At 47.0% G+C, this 24,675-nt stretch overlaps 1 protein-coding gene across 1 annotated transcript in view; it reads right to left on the bottom strand.

The window, feature by feature from the left end:
* RFWD3 (ring finger and WD repeat domain 3) overlaps window positions 1-22,655 on the bottom strand; it is a 243,098-nt gene extending 220,443 nt beyond the window's left edge. The window contains exon 1 of the mRNA XM_078671496.1: window positions 22,560-22,655. The gene's annotated coding sequence lies outside the window, so the exon portion shown is untranslated. The remainder of the gene's footprint in view (window positions 1-22,559) is intronic.
* Window positions 22,656-24,675: the final 2,020 nt, after the last annotated feature.

Here is a 24,675-nt window from a genome sequence, read left to right as displayed (position 1 = left end):
TTCGGTCTATTAGTTCTCTGCGGCTGGTCCGTAGTGTGCCAACCCTCAAGCCAGTCTCTGGCCGCATCTGGGGAATCGAAGAACCAGACCTTTTTGTCAGCCACTACTCGGAGCCGGGCTGGGAAGAGCATTGAGTAAGGCAGTTCTTTTTCTCTTAATGTTTTTTTTACTTCAAGGAACGTTCTCCTTCTCCGTGAGACCTCCGCCGTGTAGTCTGGGAAAAAGGACACTCTGGAATTCTGAATCTGGATGGCTGGGGCCACTCTGGCCGCCTGTAGAATGGCGTCCCGATCCCTGAAGTTGAAGAGTCTTGCTAGTATCGGCCTCGGTGGGCCTCCAGTCTTCGGCTTCCCCCCTGTGAGCCCTCTCCACTGAGAAGAAATGTGAAAGGCCTTTGGGCTGGAGCTGATTTTTGATCATATCCTCCATATACAGGTCCATCGCTCCAGTAGTTTCAGATTCCGGCACACCTAAGATGCGGACGTTGTTCCTCCGTGAGCGCCCTTCTTGATCGTCCAACTTTTCTCTGAGTATCTTGTTGTCCGCTTGCAATTTGCAGGTCCGAAACATCCTCGACTAAGGATTTGGTTACTACTTCGACTTGTTTTACTCTCTCGTTCATCTTCTGGAGGTCCGCACGTATTAAGGTGACTTCAGTCGCTGTCGCCCCCACTGTTTCCTGTACCTGCGCCAATGCTGCCAGCACATCGTCCAGTGTAGCCTTCTTTGACCCTTCGGCGTCCGCCATTTTCCGCGCGGGTTTGCGTTGTTCTTGAGGGGGAGTCTGTCTATCATAGGCGAATTTGTCGAGTTTACCCTGTGTGGAGTTGTGCCTGGGGCCTCTGTTCGCCATGCTGTACAACCAGCGACTGCGCTATTCACCAATAGGGGCGTGCCACCTGATCCGGAAAGGGATTCCACTCGTGACTCCTTGTTGGTATCTGTGTCGTAGTCGCGGCAATCACTTCGTGATGTGTGATAGAGGTCCCCCCTCGTGTGCACCCGTTCTCCGGTCCCTCCGCTATTGGCGGTGCAGGTTCTGGCAGGATCCTGCGCAAGTCTTTGGCGATCGGGGTGTCACTTCCGCCCTCTCTCAAGTGTTGAACACCATACACCCCTTTCCACTGCCCCCGAGCAGTGTCACAGCGTAGCAATCCTTCTTACTCAATGAGGAGACACAGGTTAATGGCCGGCCTTAATGAGAGCCCACGGTGCCCTCCGGTGCTACCCGGTGTGCCGGTGTGTTACAGGGCCGGAGCGTTCTCTTTCAGCACCATGAGGTAAATGCTCAAGCTGCCGTGTGCTGTCCCAGTTCCAGTCATAGGAAGGGGGGGTCCAGTCACTCGCGGTTCGTCGGCCCGGTATTCACCGTGTCCCGCAGTATTATTCCCCGGAGGCCTGCAGAGCTCGTTGTTCACCCCTTTCACCCCCGATGAGTTCCTCCCGGTCCCAGCACCTCTGGCGTACCTGCACAGGGGACCCGCTCTTGCTTCGCGGAGTTACTGCTGTCGGGTCAAGTCCGCCGCTCAAGATGGCGGTCCCGCCCCTCGAGCTGCGGTGTCCTCCGCGGTGGTTTCGTGCACACGCTTCTCGTGGCAGTGCCCGTTATGTGAACCATCCGCCAGTCCGCTTAAATATTGTGGGAGCCCCTCGGTTAGATGTCGGAGAGTTGGTCGGAGGTCCGACACTTCCGGTCAACGACACCCGCCAATGCACCACTTCCGCCCGGATTCAGATTGCCTGCCACTCCGTTGCGTCGAGGAGGACAGTAGGCCTCTCCTCTCGCCTGTCCTGTACGTCGATCGCCAGGCTGCCGCTGCCTCAGAACTGCTTCGTTCTGTGCCGCACGGTTACCGGACCCGGTCCGCCCCAACAGAATAATAAATTTAGCGGATATTATCGGCGTATTTATGTGGGATGCCGCCTCACTGTGGGAGCCTCCCTAAGCTGCGGCCGCCATCGTTGGCTGCTAGCCACGCCCCCGAATTAATGTTTCTTAGTGGGACTATTAGTCCCGCCTCAGTTTTTGCCTCTCTTCCATTGGCTGGCTTCCTAAACGGAGGCCAGCCATTGGAGGAGAGAGCCATCCCTCCGAATAGGCTCCGTCTTTTTCGGATTTGGGGGCGTAAGTTTTGCTGTTCTTCAGACAGTGACGTCGCCCGTCACTCAGGACAGCAAAACACGCCCCCAAATCCGAAAAATTTCAGAAGCCAGGGCATCCGTTGCTTACTATTGCTCACGATCTGTGTTAATTAGCCTTCACTGGCCCTCTACATTAACAAGGATATTGTACCCTCTCTAGCCCTATATATTGATGTCATGGTAAGGTGTACTTAGGAAAATAATTCACCGCCGGCCCCGGGGATCGTGGAGGAGACGCTGTGCCCGCCTCCCTGCTCAGGGCCGCGCTGCCATTGGCGGCCCGGCCCACGAGACAGGAAGCCAGGCAGACTCCGTGAAGACGTGGGCGGGGCCTGGTCGTTTTCCGGTGTCCGGACAGAAGAACCGTGCTGGCTCCCCTGCGGGGCTCTAGGAAGAGAGCCCCGCCCGCCACCACTACCAGCAACCGGCCCCCAGGAGCAGGACCGGGTGAAAAGGAGGGCGCCGCCCTCGCCGAAGAGCAGCGCTAAAGAGAGCCCGGTGAGTAAGGCCCCCCCCCCCCTCTTGTTATTATTTATTTTCATGCCACCTAAGTGACCCGGCCCTGCCTCCAACTAACTCTCCCACACTCTGAACAATACACACACACCAAACAGCACCAGTGCACCGGCCGCGCAGTCACACGCTAAATCGCACACAACCTCCCACACGCTGAACCACAACACATATCAAACTCTCCAAAGCACAACAACTATACACTAGTCCTTACATACACCACACTCACTGGACTGCAAAACTCACACACGCCGAACCACATGCATCAAGACAAACTCACAGCGTCCATAAACTCCAGACCACGCACATATGTATAGACACCAAACTACAAAAGATATACACACATGAATCTACACAAAAGGCACACAGAGGCAAGCACACTAATGCTCATACAGGCGCGCATGCCGATAACACACATACCCAGACCAGACAAGGTATACAGATAAAGGCCCGCACCACCCCTGCACCACATTTGCATTTGACCCGTGGGTCAGAATCACTTTTTGCATTATATGAAATGCTGAAAATTTTGCACATTTCGCTTAACATTTCATTTGGCAATTGCACAAGATTGTACTGACATAACCACAATTTTACACAGGTCTACCAATTCTTTATGGATCAGACCAGTAGGCATGCCAAGGAACGTGATCTCAGGACCTGGGCAGACATTACAGTGCGTTGAGTGCCATGGCCGAGTGCGCTTTGTAAGAGTAAATAAATACACAGAACTTATTTGTGGCTACTCCTAGGGTTGTCAGATTTCAAGGATGGTTCTGAAGATCGCACCCACTTGTATTAGGATGTTACGTAATCATTGAGTGAGACTTTGAATCCGTTTCTGAACAACACCCTTGCATCGTCTAGAGTGTTTTCATTCCCTCTTGATGAATTTGTAACCAGACTTTTTAATGTCAAAGCTGCCGTATGTTAAAGAACTGTGGCTTTTTTCACTTTAAAGAGACTGCAGATTTTACGCGTTTTGTTGCATTGTTTTCATCGCAAACATCTACCGGTCTCGGCTTGTGTAAGGTCTCTTAGAGCCAAGCCAGTCCTGTGGCTCGACCCCCCCCCCGATAATTTGTTGGCTCACCCACCTTACCTTACATCAGAATACACCTTCGCCTCATCATCAGTACTAGCTGCACACAAGAAAGTCTACCCATTTCGGTACACACCTGATACTACAACACCCCGCCATACACTCACACACGCACACAGTACAGAACCCATTCTTCCTGCTTGCCCAAGCTCCCTTACCCCCAGCCCACAACCCTGTAAACAATATTTCCCCTTCACTCCGAGTGCCCTCATTCTTCTCCGAGCACAGTACCATAGCTACCTCGCAATGGCATTCAACTCAGCTTCCATCAGAGTGGAGGGCATGTTATTTCCCTGACCCTGCACTTTAAGCTAGCCAAATTTACGTTATCTATTTCGCAGGACACGTGGATACATACTTAGCGCACAGAGAGTCTTATGCATGCAGAGAGGTCATAAAATGTTGGGGTGGGGGGGGGCAGGGGCTCACAGCTGTTATTATTCACACAGTTCTGATGATGCACCTCAGGCACGGGCTCAGATGCACCTCAGGCACGGGCTCACAGCTGTTATTATTCACACAGCTCTGATGATGCACCTCAGGCACGGGCTCACAGCTGTTATTATTCACACAGCGCTGATGAGCTCTCTAATACTCTTTACTAATAACTCTCTCCTCCTCACTATCAACTTCTCACTCTACTACTTACTCTGTGTGTGCGTGCTAATGCAATAGGTCTCGCATATGCAAGCGATGAAGCTATTGGCAATGTAAATGACAATGCCATTTATTTATTATTTTAAAAAAGAAATCATGAGCAATGCCAATAGCTCTACCTTTAATGCAGCCGAGACCATTGCATTGTAAATGCTTGTTGAGTCATGTGTCAATTATTTATCACTGTGTGAACAACAAATGTCTTACACTCCTCTGTGTTAGGCCTAAGGCGGCTCAACCACACTACTAGTTTGGGTTTACATCGAGCACTGTACACTTCTGGTGGAAATCACAGGACTCTTTGCACAAACTAACCACTTCGTGGTATATCATATAAAAAGCCAGCTTCCTACACATACTACAACAACCACCTTTCCTCACCCGTATGACCACACTATACATAAGCCTCTCAAAATGAATGCCCTGAGTTTTTCATATACACCACAGCAGCTCCCTCACATCTCTAATCATCACCAACTGACCCCTCCATCCTATATACCTTCCCTCATCACCCTACCACTCTCCCCTTCCCACTCGACCTTTCAAGAGGTTCTATCCTCTGAACCAGACACTCCTACTGAATTTTATAACTTTACCCAAATAACTATACATAACCATGAGAACAAACTTCACCACCTCTACTCCACTATCTTCCAGCTTTAAGTCACCATCTCCCATTTAAACTAAAAAATGTCCACTACATCAGACTCCATACTCCTCTTGACAAGAATACAGTACCACAAGCATTTAATCCCAAGGAGTACTCTTCTCCCACGCCCCAAAAGAGCTGTGAACAACCTCTGGCAAATATATATCACTACGTTACTAGGTAGTTACAACATCCTACACCATTTCCTCTACAGAAAACAATAAACAACACACCATACCCATCCCCTCTTCAGACAACACAGAACAGCACACTAATCCTGCAATCTCGTTGACTCGTCCAAAACTCCAGACACCCACAAATCAGGCTTTCACTTACAGAAATGTAATTCCTAACACCAAAAGCCCTGACACCCCTTACATCAAAACAATCACCTCAGAGCTATGTTGTATGCTTCACAACTGCAGATCAGCAACTAAACACAAGTTAGAAATTGCTCACCACAACCTTGAGCTACTAATACTCATCGAGACCTGGCTCAATGACATTTCTTACACAATTTTGAATCTTCTGTTCCCCCCATATAATTCCATTATTAATAATAATAGGCTAGGTAGAGTTGGAGCAGGCATTACAGCTATCTTCAGAAATACATTTCAGTGCACATAACTTACACTTCTCTGTGTTAGGCCGAAGGCGGCTCGACTACACTACTAGTTTCGGTTCACATCGAGCACTGTACACTTCTGGTGGAAATCACTGGACTGTTTGCACTTCTCAATTGGTTTGAATCTTGCCTTGTGGGGAGATGTAAGATGGTTACAATGGAGAACGGTCCCTCAACTCCAAGGGCTGTAGATCAAGGTGTCCCTCAAGGATCTATCCTTGCTCAGACTATTAATTCTCTACATTCAACCACTCTGAGCCCTATTAAAAGGATCTGGGATCCTTTACCAGCTATATGCCAATGACACCCAACTCTACCTCAAGGTGTCCTACGCACATGACATTGCGTTTCTTGCCATCACCCGTAACTCCATCCAAGGATGGATGTCATCTCATCACCTAAAAAACGTAATCCCGCCTAAAACTGAATTCCTTCTCATCTCTAACTCAAACTCTCCACCTCCAATCTTGGATGAATAATCCAACCATCCTCAACAGGAAACCCACCATAGTTGAAAGTACTGAATCCCTGGGTGTCATCCTGGACAAAACTCAAATCACAAATCAACGCCTTGGCCAAGGGTGCATATTTCCAACTATAACTGCTCTAGGGTACTCAACGCTACATTGTTGAACAAGATCTGAAAACTTCTCCAATCTTTGGTATTCTCCAGACTGGATAACAAATTATATTCTTGCAGGCCTCCCTATGACCCACTTATACCCTTTAAAAACCATCCTTCACTGAGCTGCGCGCTTTGTCTATGGGGCTAAAAGAAAGGACTATCACTCCTTTGTTGACAACTCTTCTATTGAAGCCAGGACAATATACAAGACTGCTAGCATCACCTAAGAAGCCATTCATACCTCTACCCCTCGCTACCTAGCAAACAAACTCAAATTATTAGGTGGCTCTAGATCCTCACAAAATGCTGAGAATCTGCTGCTTGAACCCACAATCTTCAAAAGAGAGAGACTTATGGTGCATTAATTCTCAGGGAATGAGACTAGAAGTTGGAACTCTCTACCCCCTAACCTGCACCTCTTTCTGGTTCTTCAAATCGGACCTCAAAACTCTTCTCTTCCAAAGGCATGTTTCACAACTACACTCCTCTCCAAGCTCCCTGCCAGGCATACACCAGTGCCTTAATGGCATGGCTCTGGCTGTTCCGGAACACTTGAATGAACCATTACTCTTTAACCTAACGGAACATAAGGCTTCATATATATAAGTTTGTAAACTATGCCATATAACAACTTGTATTTATCTCTGTAAATATTTATTATTTCTCTGTGTAAACTGCTAAACATGTTAGCTGTAATATTTAATCTGGTAAATATGCAACTCTCACCCGAGTAACCGTAATAGTCATACGTTTTGTGTTTTGTCCCTTACTACCTTGTTACTCTAAACCTTCTCATTTAACAGTCCTTGGTCTGATATAAAGCGCCTGACACCTCTAGTTATGTACATGCTATATAAAATAGAATAAATACAAAATAAATTTCACATGCTTGCAGCACACCATGCTCCGGACACTCAAGGCTATGCAGTGAGGTGGGAGGAGCATTAAAAGAATTGCCAAAGCCAGTAGGTTGGGAAAGACATTGTATTAGGGGCTTTGGGTGAAACCATGGGGAGGGGGTGAGGAAAAGGTTTGGTGAAAAAGGCTAGCAAGAGGTTATACCTTTAACCCAATGGACAGCAGAGTGAAGGAGAGGGACTACAGATGTATGCACTCAGATTGTATGCTGGTAAGTTAATAAAATCAAAGAGTGTACCCACAGGACCCTGCTGGCCAGTGGAAGGGCACTGTCCACAAGAGGAGTACTTTGTCCATGCTCCACTGGATGGACGAAGTCCCCAAAGCCCATGAGGAAGCCGGATGACAGGAGGAGCACCTGACCAATAGGAAGCAAGTAAATGAGAGTGATGTGGGAGCCAACCAATGGTAAGTAAAGGTAAGTAATGAGCAGAAGCTCTTAGCCACTTTTATGATTGAAGCCTTGAATCTTCATTGCCAGGCCCACAGAGAAGCCAATGGTCACTAAAAGAACTCACCAGCCTGCCAGCATCAAGGGGGCCATAGTGCGAGTGCGTGCACCATCGGGAGAGGAGCGTGGAGTAAGGACTCCAACTCCCAGCAGCCTCTGCGCCACCGTCAACAACACCGCGCCCAGAGGCACATCAATTAACTCGGAAGCTCCCGCAGCGCGCTTGCTGCGCCCGGGCCCGTCTGCGTCAGGACAAGGCTGGGCTACCCCCTTGGTTTTTTGGAGCTGCTAACTACTGGTAAGGAAATAGAAAATTTTGCTTTACCTCCTGTGATCATATATAACTGTGGGATAAAGGGCAAAAGGAAATTACCACCCACCGTGGGGAAGCTGCCCACGAAAAGTGTACCCATTACCAAATATCTGAAAAATGCAGTGGGTATGATTAACGAGATCATCCAAGTTGAGAAACAACTTGCGGCCACTAAATCTGCATTGGACGCTGCCTTAAAAGAGTCTGTATTAGAAGGCGGGCTAGATCCTCCAGTATCTGTGAGTAATGGGAGGGAAAAGGAATCTGCGGTTGAGATACATGTGAGCCCATGTGCAAATAATGAGAGTAATGTACCGAAAGGGCCAACCCATGTATCTTAACGACCTCATTGGACATTTCGGTGCTATCCAATAACTCAAATATGGGGTCTTCTCCAGCCCAAAAAAATTGCAACAATTATCTCAATTGATTAACGCACCTCCAGCTAAACAAATAGTACAAAAGAAAACCAAGACAAAAAAGGGAGGAAACAACATAAGGGCGGTAAAAGGCGCGGGGGCTATCAATACTACAAATCATGTGCAAAACATGCAAAATCTTGAAACTCTGTTTTAAAAACTGCACTGCAAAATAGATAACATCGAACAACGTTTAATGTCGGAAATTAAACTAGTCCAAAAGGATGTTACCTATCTAACAGATTTGGTTACAGAATTACTACCACTAAAATCATTGAATAAGGCATCAACTTATCTAGTTGAGAGGTCAAAAGAAGGTCGAGGTATTCCAATTGCTGCTGGCAAAACCCATCAGAGGCCGACATTCCTGGTACCACCTCAAAAGGATTGCCCAACTACACAACACGTGCACGAACCATGGGCCAACAAAGTTAGCATTACTAGCTCTCCCAGGACTGCCAACCAGGTGAACAAAATGAGTAGGGCTCTGTAACCTACGAACATTTTTGAGGAATCACTACATCTCCCTCCCATCCATACGTCATTATTCTGAAAAATGTACAGAAACTAATGGATAATAATACATACATGTATGAGACTGAAAAACCAAGTTGTAAACTGGTTTTCCGTAAAGACCAACTTTGGTATTAATTTGTTACAACAGAATATCATAATGATAAGAGTGAACTGGGTGGGTAGTTCCAGTAAATCGTGTCAGGGTGACAGTGTGGTTGTAAATTTTCGTAGCAGGGAGTTGGTAGGGAACCTGAAGGCATTGCTCCCAAATATATTTATTGAGCCTTATTTTCAACAGAACGATTATATAATTGCCATCCCACTTGTTTTTTCTATAGGCCTAGAAATGAGCCCATATATAGTAAAGTGAACATACCTTACAGGTTTGACCCAATCTCAATTGCCCCTTCACAGAATAAGCACGCTCCCCTAAGAAGCTGTACCAAAATTGATTGACAGTGGGAGGATGCCGGTGGGACTGCAGCTTGTAATAAGGATTATATCCCTACTTGTAACACAATAAATGCAGTTCCAAGTTCACCGAGACATGGGTCTTTATCCATTATGTCCCGGAATGTGGCAGAGGTAAAAAAAAAAAAAAAGTTAAATGATGGGGAATGGCTAAAAAGGTTCATTGAGCCCTTTTTAGGTTGAGGGACTGTCGCTTCTCACTGCGAAGCAGTGAGGGGCGGAGTCCCGAAGAATTAATGTTTTGGAGTTAGGGGCTTTGAACCCGCCTCTCTCCTCCATTCTCCTCCATTGGCTGGCTTCCTAAACGGAGGCCAGCCATTGGAGGAGAATGGAGTCACTCCAATAAAGCCCCGTCTCTTTCGGATTCGGGGGCGTGTTTTTTCCGTTCTTTAGCCCTGTGACGTCACCCGTCACTCAGAACCCAAAAACACGCCCCCGAATCCAAAAATGTTCGGAGCTTTGCGCCGCCATTTCTGCCCGACGCAACAGACCGTTTCCCTGCCCCTGCTCTCTCCCTCCGTTGTTTAATCCTAGCTCTCTCTGCCTCCCTCCCTCCCCGCTCGAGTGGTGACGCGCCCCCTTTGCCTGCTCTGTCCCTGCACGGGTCAGGACTCTGCCGAAGACCGCCAGCCGCCTGCGTGGGAATGACGGGCCCCCACCCTTGCGGGTTCGCCGGAGCACGACAAAGCCTGTAGGTCTGCTCCCGACCAGGGCATCCGAGGCCACCGACCCTTCGGAGGATGGAGAGCAGCGCTGGGAGTCGGTGCAGGGGGGTCGCGTCTTCTCTCCCACCCCCCCAGGAAGAGGAGCCCAGGGGGCTCAGTGACAAGGTAAGACTCGTCCACAGTGAATCACAAGATGAGGAAAGGACCGGATGCTTAATATGTACCGAGCAGATTGTATGTCCCAGCTTCGCTTTGCACACCCTGTGATCTTGGGCATGTCGTTCCCACGTGTGTGCAAAGCGTATACGGTATATATTATTAGGTAATACAAAGGACTTATGAAACAGGTGGTGCCCATAAGTACTCGCCTGCAGTTGTGAATGCTGTCTCTGAACAAATGTTCTGCTTTCAAACTTTATCCACACATGCGTATATGTCTTTCACAGGCCAACATTTATTCTTTATTTAAAGCATGGCATTGCTGCACATACTGTGGTTTAATTCCTGTCTAAACACGAAAGTGTCCCAAACCCTTTTTTTTGTGTCTCCGTGAATCTTCCACTTGCTGTTCACCTTTAATGTTTTTTTCCGAAATCTATATCACTTTCCGGTATTAATATATGTCGAGGACATAAGAGTCGTCGCTCTAGTATTTTTTTTTTTCGTGTGGCTTTGACTCCTTGCGAGCCCCCCCATATTACCCGTCCCTGTGTTCCTCGACAGTTAGAGCTCCCGAAGCACTAACACTACGACGAAAAGTCACGCTTTTGCCAGTTTTTAATTTTAAATTTAGTGCGTAGGATAGCTCAAGGAGTTAATGGACGTTCCGCAGAAATCTGTGTGCTGCTACCTGCAACTAGCCACGAGCTGGAAACCCAAAAGCAAGTGAAAACAATGAGTAACAATCATACGGTTCGATGAAAATAAAAAAAGTTTATTTACAGACAGTGCTATGAGTCCCCAAGACGGCGAATGAAGCGCTACATAAAATCTGTTTTGATATGTTTTTATTCTTGCCACAGTTTCCTCCCTTGCGACCATGGCAGTTGTAGAAGTTTCTATTTTTGTCCTTTTTTTGTGCGGATGAGCGACCCTCCCTCCCCCCCTTACACGGCCCTCCTCAGATGTTTACAATGCTTGCCTCTACTGATGCTTTCTAAGCTGAAACACGTCATACACTGTCCCTAAGTGGAGTTCTGCTGAAAAGAAGATTCTCAACATTTGCCTATTCCAAATATCCTCAAAATGGTCACTGACACCAATTGGAACCTGCTACAGTTTGCGTTTTACTCGCCTGACCTTCAGCCTAATGACGTGTGCACAGCCATTTTTGCGGCTAGAGTGCTAGACGGACCCCCACTAGAAGGTGTTCTGTTCTAGACAGCCCTCAGATGAGAGAGGACAGGTGATGCGTAAGAGGGTAAGATATAGTGAGATTAACAGAGCGAGATTGCAGTCAGTGAGTGATCAGGTGCAACATTTAAGCCGGGGCGCACCCCCTTTCTCACAACACTTTATTGAACTGGGCAGTATACCCGCTCCATCACAAGGTATTTGTTGTGCAGTTCAAGCTCGTGGGCAAGGAGTCAATAATAAGGCAGGGGTGGATGAAGAGATGCACTTTGACCTTGATGACATCACAGCGTGGACCCCTCTCCCATCCACCCTTAGCCCATCAATACACTCCTACTTGCTGCGAGCCCAGGTTATTGCAGACGTGTTTACATTTAGTTCCTGCTTCTTCTTTTTGACCCTTGACCCAAAAGGCGACAAGAACAGTACCGGTAGTATCTAAGATGATGGGGGTACCTCCAATTGAGGTCTATACCATTGCCACCCATCTTCAGTCACACTCAGCAATGTTCTGACTGATCAGGCCTGCACAACCCTCGCCTGACCTTTGCATATTTCTTTATTAGAGTGACAGAGGGTCGATTGCTGATTGGCCAGGCTCAAAACTCAGAAAGTTGATGGGATGGTATTGCTAGCAATGATACAATCTTCAAATTTGGGGCGAATATACTTTGTGACCACTTTCCCGCCAAAACCAACCTGATCGATTGGCAGTATTTCGTGTGTGGATAGCTTTTTTTTTGTGTGGCTCTGTGTGTGGATAGCTTTTTAGGTCGAGGGACCGTAAAGCTGCGAAGCAGCTTCCGGTCCGGAGAATTAATGGCCTCTAGTGGGGCTTCAGAACCCGCCTCCCTGCTCTGTCTCTCCACCATTGGCTGGCTTCCTAAAAGGAGGCCAGCCATTGGAGGAGAGAGCCGTCCCTCCAAAGAAGCTCCGTCTTTTTCGGATTCGGGGGCGTGATTTTTTGCATTCTTTAGCCCTGTGACGTCGTCTGTCACTCAGGGCGCAAAAAACACGCCCCCGATTCTGAAATTGGCGGCGCTTTTCTTTAGGCCATTTCACAACAACAGCCGCCCCAAGAAGTCGCAGCCTCCTCCACCTAGCAGTCTCTGTGTGCGAAGATAGCACCCAGAGTCGTGGATGCGCCAACAATAACAGTAAAACATATTCATCAAAACCCACTATGCTGTAAACATTGGGTAAAACGTCATTTCAGATTCAAAATGATTGCATTCTCGAGACCTAACAGAGGTAGGTTATGTACTGTTTGCAGCATGCAACTTCAGTTGACTCAACTGTTACTGCGGATTTTGTCAATGCTTATTTTATTCTGTTGTTTCTTGCTTCATAACTATGCTCGTGCGTAGCCCTAGCAATACATAAAACAACAAGGAGTGACTTGTAACTATTTAGAGCGCACGCAAGTCTCCCTTATCACTGCTGCCAGCCAAGGAAACTGCTACTTGACAATCGTAGACCCTTGCTTTCACGGCGGAGCTCTCACCTTCTGAAGCACCAGGGTATGGCCGGCTGGAGAGCCGGGCCTGGCGGAGAATGAGCGCTCGCTGCCGATTCTGTTCTATTTTCGCACGTAACGCGGCCGGCAGCGGTGCGGCTTCTTGTTCCTGCTGCTCCATGTTAGCATCCAGACTCCCGGCTGTTTCTAACCGAACCTCCATGTTTACGGAAATTAGATTTGATGGTACGCTATCGCTATTTTGTTTTCTTTTGCAGCTTTGTACAGCGCGAACTCGATTCGATTACGTAGCTGCTAACTTTTCACATTACTTACGTGTGACATTTTGTTTGTTTTCAGTTAAATCCTTAGTGACATTCTATTGCTAAATGCGTGACACTTCGATTGCCACTTTGTGTGCGCCCGGCCCCTTTTATTAGGTCTCGGTAATTGCAGCGCAGTGGAAATGTTATACAAATAAGTCTTTATTAATGCCACAAAAAGTACTTTAATTATATTTACGAAGATCAGAAAACGGGGTCACCTGAACTTTTCTTGAGATTCACAGCCGTGGGTCTGTTTCCATAAACTGGTTGCAGTTATGTCCAGGATGTTACTGTTTATGTGCCCGGCGTTATTTTTCCACGCGCTTAAAGGGATGTATATTTAGGGAGGGATGGAGGGCGCATGAGTATACGCTTGATTATTATGTTGCATTTTTGTTCATCCGTGTTGTTTATCTTCCTATTGTTGTGGGGCAGTTTCTAACGTGCCATTATTTTCGCAAAAATGGATTTCCCCAGTGTTAAGTTCTCTGAACTCCGTCACTGAATTAGCCGTGCAGGCGGGAACTTTACTATAGCGTTATAAAATTGAATTTGTTATCCGGCTGGTGTTTGTGTACGTCTCCATCTCAGAGGGTGTTTTTTCTTGACCCTATCCGTGGCTTTATTGAAAATGGGGAGGGAGGGAGGGGGGAATGGAAGCCGACATCATTTAGAGGGTTTTGAACGGCATCCAGTAAGTTCTTGCACCGATTCCTCGGAGATTATGTGGTACTTAACTCCTGTTTCTTGTGTGTATGAGCGAGCACTTTCAGACTTATTTACCATGTTTCACCCCGTGGAGTCCTGTATCTTTGCCTATTGAACGAGGAAACTCCATTTCCCAGGTGTGTGTGCAAAGAGCTGCCGACCTCCCGTCTTGGGCTGTGAAATACCTGTCCTGTGGGGTGCCTTGATCGTCCTACCAACGCCAGAGGAGGCTGCCATGGCCTCGGCACCCCACGTGGGGGGGCGGCCACGTCGCTTCTTGGCAGAGTGTGAGTGCAGAGTGTGAGTGCAGTGGTGAGTAGTGAGTGCAGTGGTGAGTAGTGAGTGCAGTGGTGAGTAGTGAGTGCAGTGGTGAGTAGTGAGTGCAGTGGTGAGTAGTGAGTGCAGTGGTGAGTAGTGAGTGCAGAGTGCAGAGTAGTGAGTGCAGAGTGCAGAGTAGTGAGTGCAGAGTGCAGAGTAGTGAGCGCAGTGTAGAGTAGTGAGTGCAGTGCAGAGTAGTGAGTGCAGTGCAGAGTAGTGAGTGCAGAGTGCAGAGTAGTGAGTGCAGAGTAGTGAGTGCAGAGTAGTGAGTGCAGAGTGCAGAGTAGTGAGCGCAGTGCAGAGTAGTGAGTGCAGTGCAGAGTAGTGAGTGCAGTGCAGAGTAGTGAGTGCAGTGCAGAGTAGTGAGTGCAGTGCAGAGTAGTGAGTGCAGTGCAGAGTAGTGAGTGCAGTGCAGAGTAGTGAGTGCAGTGCAGAGTAGTGAGTGCAGTGCAGAGTAGTGAGTGCAGAGTAGTGAGTGCAGAGTAGTGAGTGCAGAGTAGTGAGTGCAGAGTAGTGAGTGCAGAGTGCAGAGTAGTGAGTGCAGAGTGCAGAGTAGTGAGTGCAGAGTGCAGAGTAGTGAGTGCAGAGTAGTGAGTGCAGTGCAGAGTAGTGAGTGCAGTGCAGAGTAGTGAGTGCAGTGCAGAGTAGTGAGTGCAGCGCAGAGTAGTGAGTGCAGAGTAGTGAGTGCAGAGTAGTGAGTGCAGAGTAGTGAGTGCAGAGTAGTGAGTGCAGAGTAGTGAGTGCAGAGTAGTGAGTGCAGAGTAGTGAGTGCAGAGTAGTGAGTGCAGAGTAGTGAGTGCAGAGTAGTGAGTGCAGAGTAGTGAGTGCAGAGTAGTGAGTGCAGAGTAGTGAGTGCAGAGTAGTGAGTGCAGAGTAGTGAGTGCAGTGCAGAGTAGTGAGTGCAGTGCAGAGTAGTGAGTGCAGTGCAGAGTAGTGAGTGCAGTGCAGAGTAGTGAGTGCAGTGCAGAGTAGTGAGTGCAGTGCAGAGTAGTGAGTGCAGTGCAGAGTAGTGAGTGCAGTGCAGAGTAGTGAGTGCAGTGCAGAGTAGTGAGTGCAGAGTGCAGAGTAGTGAGTGCAGAGTAGTGAGTGCAGAGTGCAGAGTAGTGAGTGCAGAGTAGTGAGTGCAGTGCAGAGTAGTGAGTGCAGTGCAGAGTAGTGAGTGCAGCGCAGAGTAGTGAGTGCAGCGCAGAGTAGTGAGTGCAGCGCAGAGTAGTGAGTGCAGAGTAGTGAGTGCAGAGTAGTGAGTGCAGAGTAGTGAGTGCAGTGCAGAGTAGTGAGTGCAGTGCAGAGTAGTGAGTGCAGTGCAGAGTAGTGAGTGCAGTGCAGAGTAGTGAGTGCAGTGCGCAGAGTAGTGAGTGCAGAGTAGTGAGTGCAGAGTAGTGAGTGCAGTGCAGAGTAGTGAGTGCAGTGCAGAGTAGTGAGTGCAGTGCAGAGTAGTGAGTGCAGTGCAGAGTAGTGAGTGCAGTGCAGAGTAGTGAGTGCAGTGCAGAGTAGTGAGTGCAGTGCAGAGTAGTGAGTGCAGAGTGCAGAGTAGTGAGTGCAGAGTGCAGAGTAGTGAGTGCAGAGTGCAGAGTAGTGAGTGCAGAGTGCAGAGTAGTGAGTGCAGAGTAGTGAGTGCAGTGCAGAGTAGTGAGTGCAGTGCAGAGTAGTGAGTGCAGTGCAGAGTAGTGAGTGCAGCGCAGAGTAGTGAGTGCAGCGCAGAGTAGTGAGTGCAGCGCAGAGTAGTGAGTGCAGAGTAGTGAGTGCAGAGTAGTGAGTGCAGAGTAGTGAGTGCAGAGTAGTGAGTGCAGAGTAGTGAGTGCAGAGTAGTGAGTGCAGAGTAGTGAGTGCAGAGTAGTGAGTGCAGAGTAGTGAGTGCAGAGTAGTGAGTGCAGTGCAGAGTAGTGAGTGCAGTGCAGAGTAGTGAGTGCAGTGCAGAGTAGTGAGTGCAGTGCAGAGTAGTGAGTGCAGTGCAGAGTAGTGAGTGCAGTGCAGAGTAGTGAGTGCAGTGCAGAGTAGTGAGTGCAGTGCGCAGAGTAGTGAGTGCAGTGCGCAGAGTAGTGAGTGCAGAGCGCAGAGTAGTGAGTGCAGAGCGCAGAGTAGTGAGTGCAGAGCGCAGAGTAGTGAGTGCAGAGCGCAGAGTAGTGAGTGCAGAGCGCAGAGTAGTGAGTGCAGAGTGCAGAGTAGTGAGTGCAGAGTAGTGAGTGCAGTGTAGAGTAGTGAGTGCAGTGCAGAGTAGTGAGTGCAGTGCAGAGTAGTGAGTGCAGTGCAGAGTAGTGAGTGCAGTGCAGAGTAGTGAGTGCAGTGCAGAGTAGTGAGTGCAGTGCAGAGTAGTGAGTGCAGTGCAGAGTAGTGAGTGCAGTGCAGAGTAGTGAGTGCAGAGTGCAGAGTAGTGAGTGCAGTGCAGAGTAGTGAGTGCAGTGCAGAGTAGTGAGTGCAGTGCAGAGTAGTGAGTGCAGTGCAGAGTAGTGAGTGCAGTGCAGAGTAGTGAGTGCAGTGCAGAGTAGTGAGTGCAGTGCAGAGTAGTGAGTGCAGCGCAGAGTAGTGAGTGCAGCGCAGAGTAGTGAGTGCAGCGCAGAGTAGTGAGTGCAGCGCAGAGTAGTGAGTGCAGCGCAGAGTAGTGAGTGCAGCGCAGAGTAGTGAGTGCAGCGCAGAGTAGTGAGTGCAGCGCAGAGTAGTGAGTGCAGCGCAGAGTAGTGAGTGCAGAGTAGTGAGTGCAGTGCAGAGTAGTGAGTGCAGAGTGCAGAGTGCAGAGTAGTGAGTGCAGAGTAGTGAGTGCAGAGTAGTGAGTGCAGTGCAGAGTAGTGAGTGCAGTGCAGAGTAGTGAGTGCAGTGCAGAGTAGTGAGTGCAGTGCAGAGTAGTGAGTGCAGTGCAGAGTAGTGAGTGCAGTGCAGAGTAGTGAGTGCAGTGCAGAGTAGTGAGTGCAGTGCAGAATAGTGAGTGCAGTGCAGAGTAGTGAGTGCAGTGCAGAGTAGTGAGTGCAGTGCAGAGTAGTGAGTGCGAGTGCAGAGTAGTGAGTGCGAGTGCAGAGTAGTGAGTGCGAGTGCAGAGTAGTGAGTGCAGAGCGCAGAGTAGTGAGTGCAGAGCGCAGAGTAGTGAGTGCAGAGCGCAGAGTAGTGAGTGCGGAGCGCAGAGTAGTGAGTGCAGAGCGCAGAGTAGTGAGTGCAGAGCGCAAAGTAGTGAGTGCAGAGTAGTGAGTGCAGAGTAGTGAGTGCAGGTGCAGAGTGCTGTGTATTGGCAATGTAAATGACAATGGCATTTATTTATAATTAAAAATAAAAATGTCATGAGCAATGCCAATAGCTCTACCTTTAATAATGCCGAGACCATTGCATTGTAAATGCTTTTTTTGTGTGTGGCTCTGTGTGTGGATAGCTTTTTTAGTGTGTGGCTCTGTGTGTGGATAGCTTTTTTAGTGTGTGGCTCTGTGTGTGGATAGCTTTTTTTGTAGGTGGCTCTATATGTGGGTGGCTCTGTCTGTGTGAGGGTGGCTCTGTGTAGGTGGCTCTATGTGAATGACTGTGTGGGTGGCTCTGTGTGGGTGGCTCTGTATGTGTGTGTGTGGGTGGCTTTGTGTGTGTGGCTCTGTGTGGGTGTAAATGCAATAGGTCATGCATTGCGAGCAATTAAGCTATTGGCATTGTAAATGATAATGTCATTTATTTAACGATTAAGCTATTGGCAATGTAAATGACAATGCCATTTATTTATAATTAAAAATAAAAAATAAAAATGTCATGAGCAATGCCAATAGCTCTACCTTTAATAATGCCGAGACCTTTGTCACATCACCTGCGAACTACATCACTTCCTATTTCAGCATGCACTGTGGCATAAATAATGGACTGGCTGATATCTAGAATGCGAGCGGCCATGTTGGAGACTGCAAATTCACATTGAATATATTATACTTATTAATGTAATATTTCATAATCACAGTTTTTAAGATACGCTTTCACAATTAAACTTCACACAATTAAATAAAATTTGTGATGGTGGCTTATGCCCAAGGCCTGGCTGCTTTAATTACTCCAAATATATCTATATCATTAATAGATTTGTTTTTTACATGTTTCAGAATTGTTTATATATTTCACTTGGTTTCAAATGAATACTAAGGCCCTAGAGGGGGGTTGGGATAAATCATCAAACTTTTGTTTAAGCGGCCTGGAATCTTTTTCATTCATCCTTTGACACCTACTCATAAGAAACAATTGTCAAACTGCTCAGCACATTGAAACCCTCTAATCACCTCACAGACCCTCTTCCTGCCAACGCTGTAAAAGACTTCATCCCTTTACTCCTCCCACTCTGGACCAAAATTATTAACAGTTCACTTCAACAAGGACTCATCCCCGACTCACTCAAAATTGGACAAGTTACACCTATACTCAAGAAACCAACAGCTGACCCTACTGACCTAAACAATTACCGTCCTATTACCAATATTCCCACCCTTGCAAAACTGTTGGAAAAATGCGCACAACTCCAATTGACAAAACACATTGATCAGTTTGACCTCCTCAACCCTCATCAATCAGGCTTCCGAGCAGGGCACAGTACTGAAACTGCTATGACACACATAATTGATGACGCACTCCAAATCCTAGATCAAAACGATACCTGCCTCCTCATCCTTCTTGATCTCTCCTCAGTATTTGACACTGTCAAACACGAGAACTTACTCGAGCTGTTAAACACCAGAATGGGTCTATCTGGGACTGTTCTCAAATGGTTCACCTCCTTTCTGCATAACAGGTCTCAGAAATTCAAGAGCAACAACTTGATGTCCCCACCAGTGCCTGTAACATTAGGCATCCCACAAGGATCTTCTTTATCCCCAACATTGTTCAATCTGGTCATGGAACCTCTCACCACCTTGTTACAAGCATCTAATGTACACTTTCACATGTACGCTGACGACACCCAACTATATCTCAAATTACAATCCCCCAAAGACATCAAACTTCTGAACTCAACGCTCAGAAACACCCAATCATGGCTTGTCGATAATCACCTCAAACTCAATGCTCTGAAAACGGAGTTCCTTCTGATCTCACCTCCCGCGAAAATCTCCACCACTCAAACTTGGCTTAAGCACCTAACTGCACTCAATGTCCAACCTACCATCATGGACTCAGCGAAATCCTTAGGCATTACACTTGACGCCAATCTCAACATGCAGCAGCATATCAGCAAGGCAACTAAGGGAGCTAATTTCCAAATCAATACCCTGAGGAAACTTAAACCCTTCCTCCCAGCCAAGGACTTCCAAACTGCAGTACAAGCCCTAGTCATTCCTCGCTTAGACTACAGTAGCGTCGCCCTTTGCGGACTCCCTCTATCTACAACTGCACCCCTGAGAGCCTCTTTGAACGCTGCAGCAAGACTCATCACTGGATCAAAAAAACACTCACATATTTCCCCTGACCTAAAATCCTTCAACTGGCTACCTTTTGAAGCCAGAATACATCTGAAAATCGCCTGCATGACGCACAGAGCTGTACACCACAACTCACCCGGCTACCTCACTCAGAAGCGGACTATATCTGGTGGCTCAAGAACCACTAGAAGCACAAAGAATCTTCTTCTGAAACCTCGTAGATTCCGGAAGGAAAAAACATATAAACGCTCTTTTTCAGGAGTGGCACCCTGGATCTGAAACTCACTCCCTCCCGAAACCAGACTTATCTCCTCCACTACATTTTTTTTAAAAAGAAGTAAAAGCTATCCTCATGACTAAATTCACCTGATCTTGTACTTTGGATCTATTTGAGACTCTGCACCTATCTGCACTATTGTTTTTCTGATTGTCGATTTGTATCATTGGTTTTAGTCGATTATTATGCTCCCCCATGTACCTACCCTATTTTGCTATTCATGTTTTACCGACAACTATTCTTTGCTCAAAAGTTTGTTAATCACTCCCTTGTTTCCTTACCCCCTGTTTTTGTAAAGCGCTCTGATATCTGCAAAGATCTTGTTCGCACTATATAAAACTTTCAAAATAAATAAAAATTGTAAATGCAACGCTTCCATGGTGGCGCAAGGTTTTTTTTGTGTGACGCAATTGAACTGACGCATCTCTGCTAAAATTCAGAAATGCGTCAGTTCTTGTAAATCTGCCCCACAGTTTCTTGCTGTGGGAGCCAAGACATTTTTGCTTTTGGTCCACGTAGCAATCAGATTTATCCTCTAGGGAAGCGGCCATCACCACAGAAGAATAAATAATAGAAGAAAAAAAGTCAAGAGTGCAGGAGTGGGGTATTTAGCAGGGATGATAATCCCAGGATGTCTGGTTTGTGCTGGTCAGAGACTCAGACATAAGAGGTGTTAAATGTGGCTACTTCCAGAACTCCTTAAAGTCTTTAAACTAGCTTGCATGTGTTAGCTGTGAAGATGGGTAAATGCTACTTGAGTTCTTTGGCATAGCAAGCTTGGAACCCGTTTCTGGGTATAAGCTGCGCACAGAAGCCTTCTTTCTAAGAAAAACAGGTAAGTACTGGCAATAAGAATAATTCTTGCTTTAGAGTGTTAACATATGTAAATACAGGAATGCATACTACAGGCAAGCACAGGCGACAGGAGGGCCTCAAAGGGTTTACAGCTCTAAATCTACATTTATGTACACAACAAGCTACATTTGTTCCTGCAAGGTGTTCACTAAAGTAATACTAGCAGGGGCGAATAGTGCTGTGGAAAAATGTGTAGCATGAGGTCCCAAGCAACGGGTGGAAAGTGGGCTGAAGAGGACTACGTCAGCCATGAAAGTTTATGTGAACAAACCTGTACATCTGTGGGCGTTCACAATCTCCAGGCAAAACCTTCCACGCCCATGAAACAAAGAGCTGGAGCAACTCACCTTATGTGAAAATAGATTAGCCCAACACGTAATTAAGGACGTTAAGAAGATGATTTTCTACATGGTGAATCATTTTCTCAATAAGAAAAAAATATAGATGTGCACATCAGGCTACATTTCAGCACCATTTAATTACACTATATACAAGTATGTACCATTGAAAAGGAAAGGCATACAAATGTCACAAGACATTCCCTCAGAAGCACACCTGCAAATCTGTGCCTGGCAGAGCTCTCCAAGCCTAGTATTTTGTGAATTCCAAAAAGTGTAAAAGTGATTTCAAATAGAAGTGTAAATCACTGCATGTACGTTTACCCCTTTTGTGTGGATCGGACTAATTTGCGTGTCTGAGAAAATAGTCTACATGTCCCCTACATCTGGCTGTTTTTTATTCGCCAATTTTACATTACAATACAGCAGGTTACAGAGTGACAATACTCAAATAGCCAGCGCACTTTAGTGCATGCATGTATTGGCATGTTTATATTGTAAAGCACTTACCTCAAAAAGGAAAAAATAGAATTCAGGTCTAATTGAGTAGGTGGCATGTTGCCTATATTAAGTAAAGGTGACATGGCACAATATGTATGTGTGCTTAATAAAACCTTATTACCACTTCATGGTGCAGAGGAAAGTCAGCGATGGTTTCCACATATCTGTAACCATGGGTTGAAGAAATCTTCAACTTCCTAACTAAAGTATTGCTTACGGTATGTTTTGATGGGAAACAACCTGTTAACAAGCAGTGGCAAAGAGGGGGAGAAACAGTTTATGTGTAAAATGTGTTAAACAGTTGTCAGTGGAGCTTGACTGTTACCTTGTGAGCAATACAAGAGATTTTTGATATTAGGACCAGCGTAACTGCTACTCTGAATGGAGTGTTCCATTAAAGACTGATGGGTGTTGAGTGCTGTCAATAGTTTCTCCCTCAAAGTCTGTAAGTGTGTGATAATGTTGCCAGTTGTATGAGACAGCTTGTGTGTGGGGAATGTAAGAGGGCTGCTGGCGGTGAGAGGACTCTGAGGAGTTGGGGCGATGTTGGTAAAGAGTGTCAGTCTTTACCAACTGCTAGTTTGTTATTAATGTCAGTATTTAGTGCCGTTTGTATTGTCAGATTTTTCGTGCGTGAGGTATGAGGCTGCTGTTTATAGTGTGTAACTGCTACGGTGCGAGAGAAACTTTCTTCTTGAACACTGGTCCACCCCACACACAAACAACGCTGAATGCCGCATTCTTTGTACATCCCCAGATTTGGGAGCGGGAAAGGTAGGTCTTTCGAAAAATAATCCGGGTGAATGGAATTTCCCCCATAGGTTTGAACTGAAGTGAGTGCAATTTAGCTATATAAAAAAAGTAAAATACAACCCTTCTGCTTGCTTTCAAATCTAGAGTCTCGGTTTAATTGGGTGTGGTGACACGCTCTACTGAGAAATCCAACTGCAAAGTATGATAGATATCCCGTAATAGACAATAATTCATATATTACTTACAAGGATTATCCATGGATTCAGCTTAAAGTCTGTTGTCCCGCGCTCATCTTGAAACGGATATCACGTTACTGTAGTTTTACCACTTCCGGGTTACATAACAACCAATCCCACGGCTGAGCATACTCCGGGAACTACCTGGGAGTGGGCGGGGCCACAATGTGTAAACTGACGTAGAATTGGAGCATTTGGTCTAACGTTCGCCAATGAAAAGCACGTCGTGAATCCTGAGCTGTGGAGTTTATTTACTTACCGAGCCGATTTTGAAGAAGTTGACGGGCGACAGCTAATGGCGGCCTTCCTTTCTGGAACGGACTGTGGTTGATATGATGGTCTCGTGAGCGCCTGTCCTCTTCCGGGTTGGGCAGACCAGAATAGGCGCCATCTGGATTAAACGGGTGGCGGCGCGGAGCAGTCTGATATCTAGTGGTCTACGTGAGTGATCGTTGGATCGGTTCGTTCACGGAGCCCCGTGCCGGGCCGTCTGCCCACGACTGAAAGCCTTTTCACGGCCGGCAACTCACTATTGATAGTCGGTTCTTTTCTGGCTGGGCGTGCCCGTTTGGCTGGCGCCGGTGTATCAGGGGCTGCTGTGCGAGGCGCATAGTGGCCCTGCAGCTTAGGGGGGTGTTACATTATGTGAAATGTTACCCCCCTTCGTTTGTTCCGCCCGGCCTTGATAAGCCTGTAGCGATTTATTTTGTATTTTAAAGTTTTGTATAGCGCTAGCTAGACCCGTAGGTATCAGAGCGCTTCACATACATATTGTGCAAAGCCGAAGGGCCTTACATTAGCTAGAAGGCTGACAGTAAGTAAGCAAACCACGGATAAAGACTACAGTATGAACAATAAGTAACTGTGCAGCGGGGGGGGGGGGGGGGGGGGAAGAAAAACAGGGAGATTAGCATAGTCCGTTCACCAACAATCCTTGAATGGGAGTCAACTCGGGGTATTGAGATCTAGGTTAGTTGACGTTGTTCAGGAAAGTATTTGTTAAGGAGATGGAGTTTGAGGTCTCTTTTGATTGTTTCATGCTACAGGCTTATCAAGGCCGGGTGGAACAAACGAAGTGGGCGGGAGAGAAGATTACCAATTGTCCTTGCTACAGGTGTTAGTTTCATGGCTACAGGATTATCAAGGCCGGTGTTGTATAATATCTGGTATACCCACGGTATCGTGTATCACCTGCTCTTCGGCACTTTTCGGAAAACGAAACTCTGGTTCAGACAGAAGCAGCTGATCACTGCTCGGGCTGAGTTAGGGGATACATGATTGTTATTGCCTCAAATTGTAAATCGCTTTGATATCCGTAGGGATTAAGTTTGCGCTAAATAAAAGTTTATAAATAAACAGGATGCCAAACTCTGCTCTGGCGATAAATTACCTGAAACTTTTGTTCGAAGAGAGACAGACCGAAATAAATAGAGAGAATGAATCGTAATGAAAAAAGCAATTAAGTTAATGAACATTGTGAAAGCAAGGAAACTATTGCTGAAGCATATCGAATCATAACGAAATAACACGCGGGAAAGAGAATAGTTTAAACAGGAGGGTTCAAAAAAGGGGAAAAATAATATCAAAACGAGCGGAAGATTTAAGGTAAAAAAAAAAGGCAATGAAAGAAGCAAAGTATTAAAATGGGGGAAGAAGGTGTTTTGATTTCCATATAATGAATATATTACGAGGTGCTAATAACACACATATAACTTGCACAATTAGTTGAATAACTGCATGTTTAATTTGACGCATACAACATACTTGGGGGCAGATTTATGGTGACTGGCGCATCCCTGGGGATGCGCCAGTCATCCTGCGCCGCTGCTCCGCCACCCATGGTGCGCCGCATTTATAATGTGGCGCACCACGGGGCAAAATCGGCGCAGATGCGTGACGCATCTGTGCCGTAAAGGTGGCGCATTGCTGGAGCTGCGTCGCAAGCGCGACGCAGCTCCAGCAAGGCTCGGGGGTGCCCCATCTCCACAATGCTGCGTCAAGACCTGCGCCTGCTTCAAGCAGGCGCAGGGTTTTGACGCAGCATTGTCCTGAAAGTGACTGAGTGAAATCTCATAGATTTCACTCAGCCACTTTTAGGAGGCGTTCCTGCGCAGGAACGCCTCCT

Source organism: Lissotriton helveticus, chromosome 12 (assembly GCF_964261635.1).
Source record: "Lissotriton helveticus chromosome 12, aLisHel1.1, whole genome shotgun sequence".
In the NCBI taxonomy this organism is placed as follows: domain Eukaryota; kingdom Metazoa; phylum Chordata; class Amphibia; order Caudata; family Salamandridae; genus Lissotriton; species Lissotriton helveticus.
This window is presented reverse-complemented; position numbering and strand designations above follow the sequence as displayed.